General features: G+C 45.9%; 1 long non-coding RNA gene across 1 annotated transcript; it reads right to left on the reverse strand.

Moving 5' to 3' along the window:
* Positions 1-8409: 8409 nt before the first annotated feature.
* LOC115094433 lies at positions 8410-12433 on the reverse strand. The gene is made up of 3 exons (XR_003857552.1): positions 11968-12433; positions 11311-11519; positions 8410-10816 (listed from the first exon to the last, which is right to left on the reverse strand). It is a non-coding gene; the product is annotated as an uncharacterized LOC115094433 (long non-coding RNA).
* Positions 12434-13495: the final 1062 nt, after the last annotated feature.

The raw sequence follows: 13495 nt of genomic DNA on the forward strand, positions 1-13495 counted from the left end.
CCTTTCCACTCTGCCCAGGGCAGCTTCACTTTCCATTCAAGGAGAAAGAAGGGACTGAGAATTAGGGAATACAGTTCACAGATTTATTGCTTTCAGTTGCATTATGGATATTACCATAGAAAATTGGGCCAAGTGCTATAATATTCATGTGGAACGACTCCTTCAGTAATGTTTCTTATTGAAAAATTACTATTGTGTTCTCCTTTACTGGCACCCAGATGAAGCTTAGGGTCTTGGAGGTTTATCCTCCCTCCCAACAGAGAACTCATTTTGGCGTTGGGCAAACATGAGTCCAGGACTTTGCCCTGATACTGAGTGTGAACTCTTCCAGCTTGGGATAGTTACTTCTATTAGAGCCTTTATTCTGAGGGAAAGCATCTGGAGACTTGGAGCTTGCCTGATCTGTGCACAGCTCTCTTCTTTGAAAACGGAGCTGACTGAGGTTAAAGCTCAATTAGCTTCAATTACAAGAATTACACCCACATTGCATTACTCAGAAAATAATTCCCCAACACCAAAGAATAATCAGGAGTCAAGAAAAAGAAATACAGTAGACTCAGGTAGGATAACACATGTGTCCCACAGTCATCCATTCTTGACAGATGGGAAGCCAACAAGTATACCCCCCCACTCAATCAGTTCATCAAGTAAATCATTAAAAAACAGGATCACAGTGGGCTCTGGTAGAATTAGACCTGTAACAAGGAGACACACACAGTATCAAATGCAACAAGAACATAAAGCCCTCCCTATATTAACTGAAGAAATTCTAGAGAAAAACATTGACGTGTTACCAGAAAAGAGAAAAAAACCAATGCATGCAGAATTTCAAGATCCATAACCAAAAGAAAAAGCTAATTGAGATGGATAACTCTGTCATCAATGGCACAACTGCAAAAGGAAAGAATAAAGTGAATAACAAATCTCAACTAAAGTCTCATAAGGAGTACAGGAAAAGCAATAACCGTAAAGAGAGTACCTGGAAAGCTATGACTACAAATGCTCATAGTTTGGGAAATAAAATCCCAGATCTGCAGGCCCTAATGACAGAGGCAGAACTGGACATCGTTGCTATCACAGAGACATGGTTCACAGAATCTCATGATTGGGATACGGCAATACCAGGCTATAACTTGTTAAGGAAGGACAGAGTGGATAGAAAAGGGGGAGGTGTGGCTCTTTATGTCAGAAATAATATCCAAGCATCTGAGCTGCAAGGAAGTTGGGGCAAGGAAGAAGCACTATGGGTCGACCTAAAAACAGATGATGGAGCATCCATTTATATTGGAGTGGTTTACAGGCCTCCAAACCAAAAGGAAGAGCTGGACAGAGATCTGGTTGAAGACATCCATAAGATAGGTAAGAAAGGGGAAGTGGTGATCGTTGGTGACTTTAATATGCCAGATGTAGACTGGAAAATCCCATCTGCAGAATCTAAAAACAGTAGAGCAATAGTGGATGCCATGCAAGTATCTTTGTTCAAACAAATGGTATTGGAACCTACGAGAGAAGGAACTATTCTCGACTTAGTGCTCAATAATGGAGATATAGTCTCTGATGTCAAGGTGGGCGCCCACCTCAGCACCAGTGATCATCAAACGGTATGGTTTAATATCACTAAAAGAATATGGAAAAGAAGCACAAAGACCAGAGTTTTACAGTTCAAAAACACAGACTTTGAGGAAATGGGGAAGTACCTAGAGGAAGAACTAAATGGATGGGAAAATGAGAGAGATGTGGATCAACAGTGGACCAATCTAAAAGGAGCAATCGCCAAGGCAACTGCTCTATATGTTAGAAATGTAAAGAAAAGCAAAAGAAAAATGAAACCTATCTGGTTCTCAAAGGAGGTGGCTGACAAAATTAAAGCTAAAAGAACTGCATACAAGAAATACAAAAGATCCCAAAGGGAGGAGCACAAAGAAGAATATCTGATTCAACTGAGGGAGACTAAGAAATTAATCAAGTTGGCAAAAAGTCAAGCAGAAGAGAGGATTGCCAGGAGATAAAATATGGTGACAAAACATTTTTCAGATACATCAGCGAAAAGAGAAAAGTCCAAAGTGGTATAGTGAAATTGAAAGGTGGAAATGATCAATGTGTGGAGAGAGACGAAGAAATGGCAGAAATATTAAACGAATACTTCAGCTCTGTGTTCACTAAAGAAGACCCTGGAGAAGGACCATCTCTACACAACAAGAAACTGGAGGGAAGCGGAACAGAGGAAAATCCATTACAGTAGATAATGTATGGGAAGAGCTAAAGAATCTGAAAGTGGACAAAGCCATGGGGCCTGATGGGATTCATCCAAGGATACTGAGGGAGCTCAGAGATGTGCTGGCGGGACCGCTGTGCGACCTGTTCAATAGATCCCTAGAAACGGGAGTGGTGCCGAGTGATTGGAGAAGAGCGGTGGTGGTCCCGCTTCACAAGAGTGGGAACAGAGAGGAGGCTGGTAACTACAGACCGGTTAGCCTCACTTCGGTGGTGGGAAAAGTAATGGAGTCACTGTTGAAAGAGAGAATAGTGAACTATCTACAGTCGGGAGAATTGATGGACCAGAGGCAGCATGGATTCACCAGAGGAAGATCCTGTCAGACAAATCTGATTGACTTTTTTGACTGGGTAACCAAGGAATTGGATCGAGGAAGAGCGCTCGATATCATATACTTGGATTTCAGCAAAGCTTTTGATACGGTTCCGCACAGGAGACTGGTGAATAAAACGAGAAGCTTGGGAGTGAGTGCCGAGGTGGTGACCTGGATTGCAAATTGGTTGATGGACAGAAGACAATGTGTGATGGTAAATGGAACCTTCTCTGAAGAGAGAGCGGTTTTAAGTGGTGTACCGCAAGGATCGGTGTTGGGACTGGTCCTGTTCAATATCTTTGTGAGCGACATTGCGGACGGGATAGAAGGTAAGGTTTGTCTTTTTGCGGATGACACTAAGATCTGCAACAGAGTGGACACGCCGGAAGGAGTGGAGAGAATGAGACGAGATCTAAGGAAACTGGAAGAGTGGTCGAAGATATGGCAGCTGAGATTCAATGCCAAGAAGTGCAAAGTCATGCATATGGGGAGTGGAAATCCGAATGAACTGTATTCGATGGGGGGGGGGGGGGGGAAAGGCTGATGTGCACAGAGCAGGAGAGGGACCTTGGGGTGATGGTGTCTAATGATCTGAAGTCAGCGAAACAATGCGACAAGGCGATAGCTAAAGCCAGAAGAATGCTGGGCTGCATAGAGAGAGGAATATCGAGTAAGAAAAGGGAAGTGATTATTCCCTTGTACAGGTCCTTGGTGAGGCCTCACCTGGAGTACTGTGTTCAGTTCTGGAGACCGTATCTTCAAAAAGACAAAGACAAGATGGAGGCGGTACAGAGAAGGGCGACCAGGAAGGTGGAGGATCTTCATCGGATGACGTACGAGGAGAGATTGAAGAATCTAAATATGTACACCCTGGAGGAAAGGAGGAGCAGAGGTGATATGATACAGACTTTCAGATACTTGAAAGGTGTTGATCAAAAGACAACGACAAACCTTTTCCGTAGGAAAAAAAATCAGCAGAACCAGGGGTCACGATTTGAAGCTCCAGGGAGGAAGATTCAGAACCAATGTCAGGAAGTATTTCTTCACGGAGAGGGTGGTGGATGCCTGGAATGCCCTTCCGGAGGATGTGGTGAAGACCAGAACTGTGAAGGACTTCAAAGGGGCGTGGGATAAACACTGTGGATCCATAAAGTCAAGAGGCTGCCAATGAAGAGTGGGTGACTCGCCAGAATGATGGCTACTGCCTGGAGTCAATACCCTTATTAAATAAACATACACATGCTTACTGTGACTCCAACATCGCTCTAAGCTTCAACAGCAAGAGCAAATGTGGAAAAAAGGATTCACACTCACAAAGAGGGGAGTAGATGGCTTGTTACGGCGGTTACTACCCCAAATCAAATAAGCCTGATACTTCACTTTCAATACATATACAGAATAGTTCTCTGATTCAACGGCAGGGGAGAAGAAAAACTGATACTACACACATCCAGCAGAGCTCTCTGCTTCAACGGCAGGGGAGAAGAAAAGAGGGTTCGCACTCACAAAGCGGGGAGTAGCTGGCTTGTTACGGCGGTTACTACCCCAAACCAAATGTGCCTGATACTTCACTTTCGATGCACATCCAGCATGGCTCTCTGCTTCAACAGCATGGGAGAAGACTGATACTTCACGCATATCCAGCATAGCTCCCTGCTTCAACGGCAGGGGAGAAGAAAAACAACCAATAAGGGCTGTATAACATAGTCTGGGTAAAACAAATAAGCATGGGTGTAGCTTGCTTATTGCGGCGGCTACTACCCCTAACTAATCAAGCTAGATATTTCACTTGGATGCAGCTCCATCACTGCTCTCTACATTAAAGGTGGGGGTGGAAGGGAAATAGAACCAAGAGCTAAGAGAAACAGATAAGTATGAGAGAAAAAATGTGTGAAGCTTGCTGGGCAGACTGGATGGGCCATTTGGTCTTCTTCTGCCGTCATTTCTATGTTTCTATGTTTCTATAATTAAAATGAAGGCATAATTTTGGGTGGGATATTGAAAAGAAATCAGTCATCAAATCTCCTGAAAATGCAGCACCAACATTTTTAATTTGGAGTGTGACACGCACAGTGACCAACATGTACAATATACTGTAATGGCCTTTTATACCATGAATACAAATTAGAACTCCATTCTAGGCACTGTACATCCATTATTCCACCCAAAAAGATCTTCTCTAGCACAAACAATTGAAATAAAATATAACTCGCATACAAATTAAAATTATAACTCATAAAACATTTGAATATTCTTAAACGTGCAGAACTCTGAGTAAAATTAATGAATATTATAACTGCCATAATAATACTCGTCCTTATTCAAGGTCTTACCAAATTCCTTCCCAGGGATGCTCTAATCTGTTGGCAACAGCCACATTTTTAACCATCTTTCTAAAGCTCGGATGATCTGTATCCCGCTATCCAACAATGTGGGGGCTGCTGCTGAGAACATTCGATTACAGAGCCAAATCCTGTGCACTTCCTTCAAAGCTGGTACACAAAATAGTGCCTCCTGCCTTGATTGGAGCTGCCTGTCAGGATGGTGGTACCAATTAAGCATTTTTGCCAGATAAATGTACCTTCTTTCTAATACCATGCATAGGGATGACTGTAACTCCTAATCTGAGAGTTTATTTCAAACCTTTTTATGTGAACTGTGAAACAGCCAAAAAAAGACCCCACTCTTCACTTTTTATAACTGAAGCAGGCATCCCTTTAACTACTGTGCTCCTTGTACTATTAAACATAGGAGTAATTTCCAAAAGGATTTACGTGCGTAAAGGTATATTGTAGCAATTTTCAAAAGACCCCTTATGCACTAAGGGGCGGATTTTCAGAGCCCTGCTCGCCTAAATCCGCCCAAATCCGGGCGGATTTAGGCGAGCAGGGCCCTGCGCGCCGGTAAGCCTATTTTACATAGGCCTACCGGCGCGCGCAGAGCCCCAGGACTCGCGTAAGTCCCGGGGTTTTCGGAGGGGGCGTGTCGGGGGCGGGCCCGAACCGTGCGGCGTTTTCGGGGCGTGTCGGGAGCGTTCCGGGGCGGGCCCGGGGGCGTGGCCGCACCCTCCAGATCCACCCCCAGATTGCGTCCCAGCGCGCTAGCGGCCCGCTGGCGCGTGGGGATTTACGCCTCCCTCTGGGAGGCGTAAATCCCCCGACAAAGGTAAGGAGGGGGTTTAGACAGGGCCGGGCGGGTGGGTTAGGTAGAGGAAGGGAGGGGAAGGTGAGGGGAGGGCGTTAGAGGATTCCCTCCAAGGCCGCTCCGATTTCGGAGCGGCCTTGGAGGGAACGGGGGTAGGCAGCGTGGCTCGGTGCGCGCCGGCTATACAGAATTCATAGCCTTGCGCGCGCGCCGATCCAGGATTTTAGCAGATACGCGCGTATCCGCTAAAATCCCGCGTACTTTTGCTTGCACCTGATGCGCCAGCAAAAGTACGCCTATTCGCGCGGTCTGAAAATCTACCCCTTAAAGTGCATTTATGCACGTAAAACCCAGTTTTAAGCGTGGAAATCTATTGGAAAATTAACACCTCAGGATGTATTCCTAGGTGTAGGGCCCTGTGTTGCTCTTGTTGTATAATTGCTAAAGTTAAAATATATTTTGTTACAACTTTCTTTGCTTTACTCAGCTTTGATCCATTAGCCTTGACATGACTTTTCAATATATTTCTCAGCAGGCCATGCCCATGTGGCCTCTGTCTGATCCCCAGACCTTGCCCCATCACATGAAAGAGACAAGGCCTGTTTGCTGCCATTTTGAAAAATGTTGTCAACCGTGCCTGAGGCTAGAGGATACCCTGGGCCCTCCGGTGGACATCAAAGATCTACTTTTGAGGTACCAGGGGGGCTGGAGGTAGGGATGGGGGTGGGAGTCCATCTGCCCCCTAGACCACCAGGGTTAATTTATTTGGGGGGAGGGGGGTTGGGGAATACCCTAGGCATCAGGGATTTTATTTAGAAAGGGGGTAGGGATGAACTGGGGGGAGTTCATCCTATGTCAAAGTATCTATTTTTAAGGTTGGAGGGGAGGGGGTGGGTAAGGGAGCAACATATGGCATTGATTTTTGTTTAAAATTTGGGGGGGCCAGTGCCACCTCAGTAGGCAGCTGGAGGTCGCGATTGATCCCCGGGGTGATTTTTATTATTTGTGGGAAGGCCATTTTTCAGGCCACCGGTCTTTTAATTTTCCCACGGGAGCATCAGGGGACACACGTTAGCATTCTGATGCTCCCTCAGGACAATATCTACAGTTCCCTGAAACGCAATAAAATAATGGGGCTGACTTTTTCCCGAGTATCCGTGTTATTTTATTTACATAGGTTTGCCTATGCATAAGCTGCTTTGCATGCATTAGGCAATTTTATGTATGTAAATGCATGCAAAGCAACTTATTTCAATAAGAGAAAGAAATCTTTTGTTATAATTGGGTGATAGTGCTGCAATATCATGCAATAAGCAGAATGTAATGTGTGTTAAATGCTGTTTTACTCATGATCTCGCCTTGTCATGGCTTAGTAAATCTAGGCTTCAGGTTGAAATGTTTTCCATGGAGTTGCCTCAGATTTCTTTGGTCAGGCAATGGTTGGGCCGAAAGATGTCTCATGATCTTGTGCACCTCTCCTACCTAACCTCTGACTCTGACTTTGGCAACAGTCTTATAGAGGTTAATTGCTGAGCCAGTACCTGGATCAGATCCACCCTAGCTCTGGCTGAATGATCTGGGTCAAAAGCTGGGCGGAGGAACCCATTTGGAGTTTGTTCAGATACCGGCAAACTGAGTCATTGCAGGTTCACATTCAGATCCAGGCTGCAGTTTTACTTATTTTGAACAAAAACTGAATCCCCCCTCATCCTCCCATTTTTTGGGGGGGTTCAAATAGATTCAATATTGCCTCATCCAATCCTGGAAATCACTACCTACAAAGATTATGGTGAATCATATTTTACTTTGCAGATTTGAAATCTCTACATGGATATCATGTATTTGGGGGATACATTTAACACTGACTTTTACTGCCCTTTCACTAGGAAAGGGTACCCAAAACACAGAAGAACTGCCTTGTTCTCGCTCCCTTTTTCTGATTTCGATGTCCCACGAGACGTAATCTTGCATTGCCGAGGATTCTTTACATTTAGCGTGAATAATAAATGACGTGTGTGTGTGTGTTAAATCACGATTTTCCAACCCCGCGCAGTTTTGTTGAGATGAGAATAATTAAAAGATATGGGCTTCCGGCTTGAACTCTGGGGGACATGAACGTTGTGTGTAGTAGGTAAAAGGAAGACTCACAGTTCCCAACGCACACAGTCAACTGTTCCAATTGAGCCTTGGTTAGATCCCCCTCCATCCACCTACCTTTCCAACCCACTGATTCATTGTTCAGAATGACTGGATTTTCAGCTTCAGAAAGAAAGGTAATTAGTTTAAAGGAAACGGAGTGAAAGATGACCATATTTGGAGCACCTCAGGAAGGATGGGAACTAGAGAATGTTTTACAATACAGTTCTGTATTATAAACTCAAGGACATGTGGTTTGCACACAATCAGAGAATTTTCAGGAAAACTCTTTTCGACCCAGTGGTTTCTGCCTGTTCCTTTGGGCCTTTAGCTCACTTGGAAAAAAACATTTCTATTGGGCTGCATCACCATGAGCTTTCATTTGCTACTCCGTATTTTCCCCTTTTTTTTCTGTCTCCTCCCCTCTGCCCTCTCAGCTACAGCCCTCAGCCACAGGCCACTAATTACAGCTCCCTCTGTAACCCAGTTAGCATGGGATCCTAAGTCTGGCCATTTTTATGGTCTTGGAAAATGATAAGCATGGGGGGGGGGGGGGGGGGTAAAGCTGCACAGTGCAGCAAATACTGGTATAAGCTTTGCTGGGCAGAGTGGGTGGATCATTTGGTCCTTTTCTGCCATCATTACTATGTTACTATCGGCCTGATTTTAAAAGGGCCATGCACATAAATTTCAAGGGTTACGTGCCGAGGTGCCGGGCCTGCTGAAAGGGGCGGCATGGGGGTGTGTGTGGCCTGGGGGGCGTGGTCTGGGTGGGGAGGGGCGAGGGGCTATTAGCCGTTGTCCCAGGGAAGTGTGCGCTGGCAGCTGGCCAGCGAGTGGAAGATACTTCTGCTCCTTAATTGGAGCGGACTGGGAGGGAACTGGGGGACTGGCCGATCTCGTTGCCGCACATAGGTTGAGCAGGTTATAAAATTGGTGCATACATGTGCATGCGCGCTCATGTAAGTCTTTAAATCGACCCCCTAACGTCACTAGGTGTTGCCACTGAGCAACGGCTAAAATTCCCTACCTCAGGACTAGCAAACACTGCCTTCCATGGCATCCCTAGCCAGGGCTGGCCCAGGGAGCAGAGGTCTGGCCTGGGAATCAAACTCTGATCTTCTTTAAGGCAGCATTGTTCTTCAGAGGGTCGTTTGGCAGCAGAAAGTAATCCTGAGACCCAGTGTATCTCTTCCCTCCTCCATTTATATCCTCCCTGTTTTTTTCCCCAAACATGTTATTTATTCTATTGCAAGGCATTACACAGGATATTAAGGCGTGTCCTTTCACTGTAGCTCTCAGACATTAAAATGCCACATCATGATTTATAATTTAGGGATCAGGCAGGAGAACACAGCTAATTTTACAGGAGACGGTTTCTGTTCCACAGTTCCACATTTTTTAAACAGCCAGTAATGAAAGGAAAGGAAATACTTGGCAACCTATGTGGCCAGTGCAGCGCAGAGAGGGACTCGGGTTGTTTCTTGGTGAAACCCGCAAGTGGCGATGGCTCATTAGATGTCTAGAAACGATCCATCCTTTTGCGGCAGGAAGGATCCCGCAGAGTCTAGACATAGCACGAGGGCTCCTTTGTTTAGAAGGCTGAGTCAGTCCTGCAGTCCAGCCCGCTCTCTCTGAAACTGGGGAGGTGGAAGTGAGTAGAAGGGCTGGACTGAGGTCTGAAACACAGGAAGAGGGCACTACTGGGAAGTTTGCTACTCCTGCAATAGCCATGGCAAGGGGGAGGAGAGGGGGGAAGGAAGAGCTACTTCCACTTCACTCGCACACGAGAGAACAGAGGCTGGGATGAGGTGAGCACGTTTATTTATTTAGGCCTGGCAGGAGGCCCAGATTTAGGAATAGGGCAACCTAGGCAATTGCCTAGGGCATCAAATTTTGCAGGTGTCAACTATACCCGTGCTGAAGAGAAACCTTTTCCCATTTACTTTAGGGCCCACGCGTCAGTGCTGCAGGGGCAATATGGCCCAATACCCTCTCCCTCCCCTGCTCTCCAAGTTTTGAGCCCCTATCCTCATCTTCACGGTTTTGGCCTGAGGAAGCCATAATCTTAAATCTAGCCCTGCCTGCCAGCCAGCCTTTTTTAATTCTATTTGGAATCTCGCCCAGAATCTCTCTCACTGCCATTAATGATGGGGATGGGGGAGCTATCAGAAGTTAAGACACCCATGAGCCGTCACTTGTGGCTACCCAAGGATTTGGCAGATTTTCGGTTCCTCACTCTTCTACCCAAGCTGTCCCAGTAGCAAATTTGGCAATCGTCTGACTGGCAGACATGGACTGCAGTTCCCTTTGGCGGCTGACACAAGTGTAACTCACAAGCCAGCAAGTGTTGCCGTTGAGCAATGGATGCGATTCCCTTCTCGCCAGGGGTTGTAATCATGCTCTGCAGCATCCCCCCAAACTCTACTGGGACCAGGAATAGAACCCGAGCCCCTGGGTGCTGATGCCCAGACATGATTTATCGTTAAGCACTATTTACCGTATGGACTGTGCAAGAAGCAGTGTGAGTGAGTGTGTGTGTGCATGAGTGAGAGTGTGTGTGTGTGTGTGTGTGAGAGAGTGTGTGTATGTGTATATATATTGAGGGGAGGGGGGAAGGGGAGCTAGCATTAATCTCATCATGCTACACATGAAAAGCAAAACAAATTGTGAAGGAGCCTTGTCCACTTTCTTATCCTGGCAGAGCAGCAGTCCCAGTCTTTAACCCTCTTAACCTCCTTGTGTTAACGTCCATGCAAGAAGGGCCTCCCCAGTCAGGGCCCTGGGGTTGTGGTTCTCCCGTGGATGTGACTTTCCTCCCACCACCACGACTTGAGTGCAGCAACATCGCTGTGCTCTGAATTTCACAGGAAACGCTAGATCAGCAGCTGCATGTAGGGATGCTTTGGGTTGAAGTCCGACCTGCGTCTTTCTTCATTGCAAAGAGGCTGTAAGGCAACGAAAGGGTTACACAGAGGGTTTTTCCTCACAGTGCAGTTTAGCCAAAGCCGGAACAAATGCTGCACAAGATTTACTTTGGAGGAAACAGAACTTCTAAGTTGTTAAACAAACACAGGCAAAGCAAGGGTTTCTTGTGTTCGACTCCTAGAAAAATTAGTTTGAAAATAAAGGCTGTGGGAGGGAGAGAGAGGTGGGGCATGTTCTGGCAGCCTCTGTAAACTCTCTGCGCTTTCTTTGGAGCAAATCTTCCTCATAGCTTGCTCTACTGGAAGCACTAAATCATGCTTTTGGCCTGAGGCCTCGCAACACACCTAAGGAAAACCCTCCGGATCCATGAGCGTGGAACGTGGCTCAGCACTCACGTGGCTTGGCAGCTTGAAGAGCTGCATTTCAAGGCCACGTCAAGGACCCATCCGCTCCTTCACTTTAAACCATTTGGACTTGGAGACAGAACTATATTGGAGTGATGATTTGTACTAACCTCACCAGAGTAATGTATCAAAGGGGCGCCCCTCCAGCATGCGCATTTCATGCCGACTTTCTCAAACGAGGTTCATTCTCTTTGGAAATTAGCACCAAGCACTGGCTCCAAACACCGCCCACACACCGGGTGCCTGATATCTTGTGTGGGTGGATGAGAGGAGCACCCACAGAATCAGGTGGGCACAGTCCCTTGCCTTCTGTCTGTATCTGTAAAAAAAACAAAAAACCAATCTGGAACACAGTAGCGACTGTACGCTTTGCTTTACACAGGAACAGAGGAAATGACATCAGATAAAGACCGCAAGGGTCATCCAAGTCGCTTTTCTTTTTAAATTTATAGTTTATTGATTTTCTAGACCGTCACATCAGCCATAGCCTTCACAACGGTGTACAATTTATAATTAGAATAAGAAATACAATAAATTTATAAAAAGATAACAGCTAAAAATACTAAAAGATGAAGCACGGAAATAAATTAGCTGTTAAAAATGACTTCAAAATAGTAAAATATCTAAAATAAACACAATAAAATTCATTTAGGTTCCTTAGGAACTCCTGCGTTCATTGCAAAATGAAATTCTGCATATTGAGCCTTACAAAACTGGGCTGAACAATAGGTAAAAATAGAATTTGAAGGGCCTTAAACAGATCCTACCTGATCTCTGGATTTCACCTTCATCTTCTTGCATCCATGGATACTTTGTGCTTCTCCCAGGCTCTGGCATTCCACTACCGTTGTTCTCCACCCTCACCCTTGGAAGGCTGCTCCGTATATCCAGCCCCCCTTTCCAGGAAGAAATATCTCATGTTTTTCTCTACTCTTCCACCCTTTATCCTCTTATCAATCCCTCTTGCTCTGGAATTTCCTTTGCCCTGGAAATTGCCAGCCTCTTGTACACGACCTATCCCTTTAAGGCATGTGAATGTTTTATTTCAGCTAGATCAACTCATTTTCAATTTGCAACATTTTTCCTTTCAAACCTGAAATAATTTTCCTGACCTTTGCTGTGTGTGCATCTGGCTAATTTCTTGTTCGGCTTTTTCAAAATTTTTTTTTTTTTTTTTTTGGCATTTCTCACTCGATTTGAGTTTACATTCATTTTGCTATCACAGCTTTTCTCCTCCATAACACAACCTGCTTTCTCCCCCCCCCACCCCCCCCCCCCCCCCCCCTTTTCGGCCTTCTCCTCCTCCGCACAAAGACTCTCTTTCTTCTGAGCCTATTTCCACCATCAGCCCGGCCTAGGTCTCTCCCTCTCTCTCTTCTCTCCCTCTCTCTTCTAAGCCATTGAAAGTGCCTCTTCACTCTTGTGGCCTGCCTCTCTCTCGCCATCCCTCCTCAGCCTATCAGGGGACCCATTGCCTTGGATTTATTAAGAGGATATCCTTGATATGTATGCAAAATATGTCTAACTGTATTTACACAGAAAAATATATGCACATATATTGGACACATGGAAATAAACACATGAAGGGGTTGAACTGGCACAAGTTTGAAGCCTATGGAGCATTAAACGCCAATTGTCAAGGCTTCAACGCTCTCAAAATGAACGAAACCACTATTTTGATAACGGGAAGGTCTTCTACCTAGCTGGAGTTTAATAAAAATATCATCTACGCTACACTTATAAATTTGACTCAAAAAGCCCAGGCACTGCAATACCCAGAAGAAGAAAAAAAACTCACAGAAATGATTAACCCTTCACCTGTGCTCGATCGCTGCTTCCCGAACCTGGGAAGGCATCCCACCGCCCTGCATTTACTATCTCCCCCTGCGGCCCAAGGAGGGTGCTCCCCTCTCCTGTGCAGACGTCTCTCTGTTCCTGGACCCCACGGAGGAGATCCCTGCAGCTGCACCAGCTTCTGTCTCCTATCAGAGAGAGGGTGAGCTCTTCAGCCGCATGCTCACTGCCTGTCTCCTGCTGGGGAAGGGATCCCGCTGCCTGTCTCCTGCTGGGGAAGGGATCCCCCCCTCCCCCAACTCCATGCTCACTCACTCTCCCCTCCCGTGACCCAGAGTGAGGGGACCCCAGGTTTAGAAACATGATGGAAGAAAAAGACCGTATGGCCCATCTAGTCTGGCTATCCGCCCAACTAATTTACCTTTATAATTCCCATCACTCTCGTAGAGATCCCCTGTATTTATCCCATGCTTTCTCGAATTCAGATTCTGGGGGTTTTTT

The sequence above is a fragment of the Rhinatrema bivittatum genome, chromosome 6 (assembly GCF_901001135.1).
Source record: "Rhinatrema bivittatum chromosome 6, aRhiBiv1.1, whole genome shotgun sequence".
Taxonomy (NCBI): domain Eukaryota; kingdom Metazoa; phylum Chordata; class Amphibia; order Gymnophiona; family Rhinatrematidae; genus Rhinatrema; species Rhinatrema bivittatum.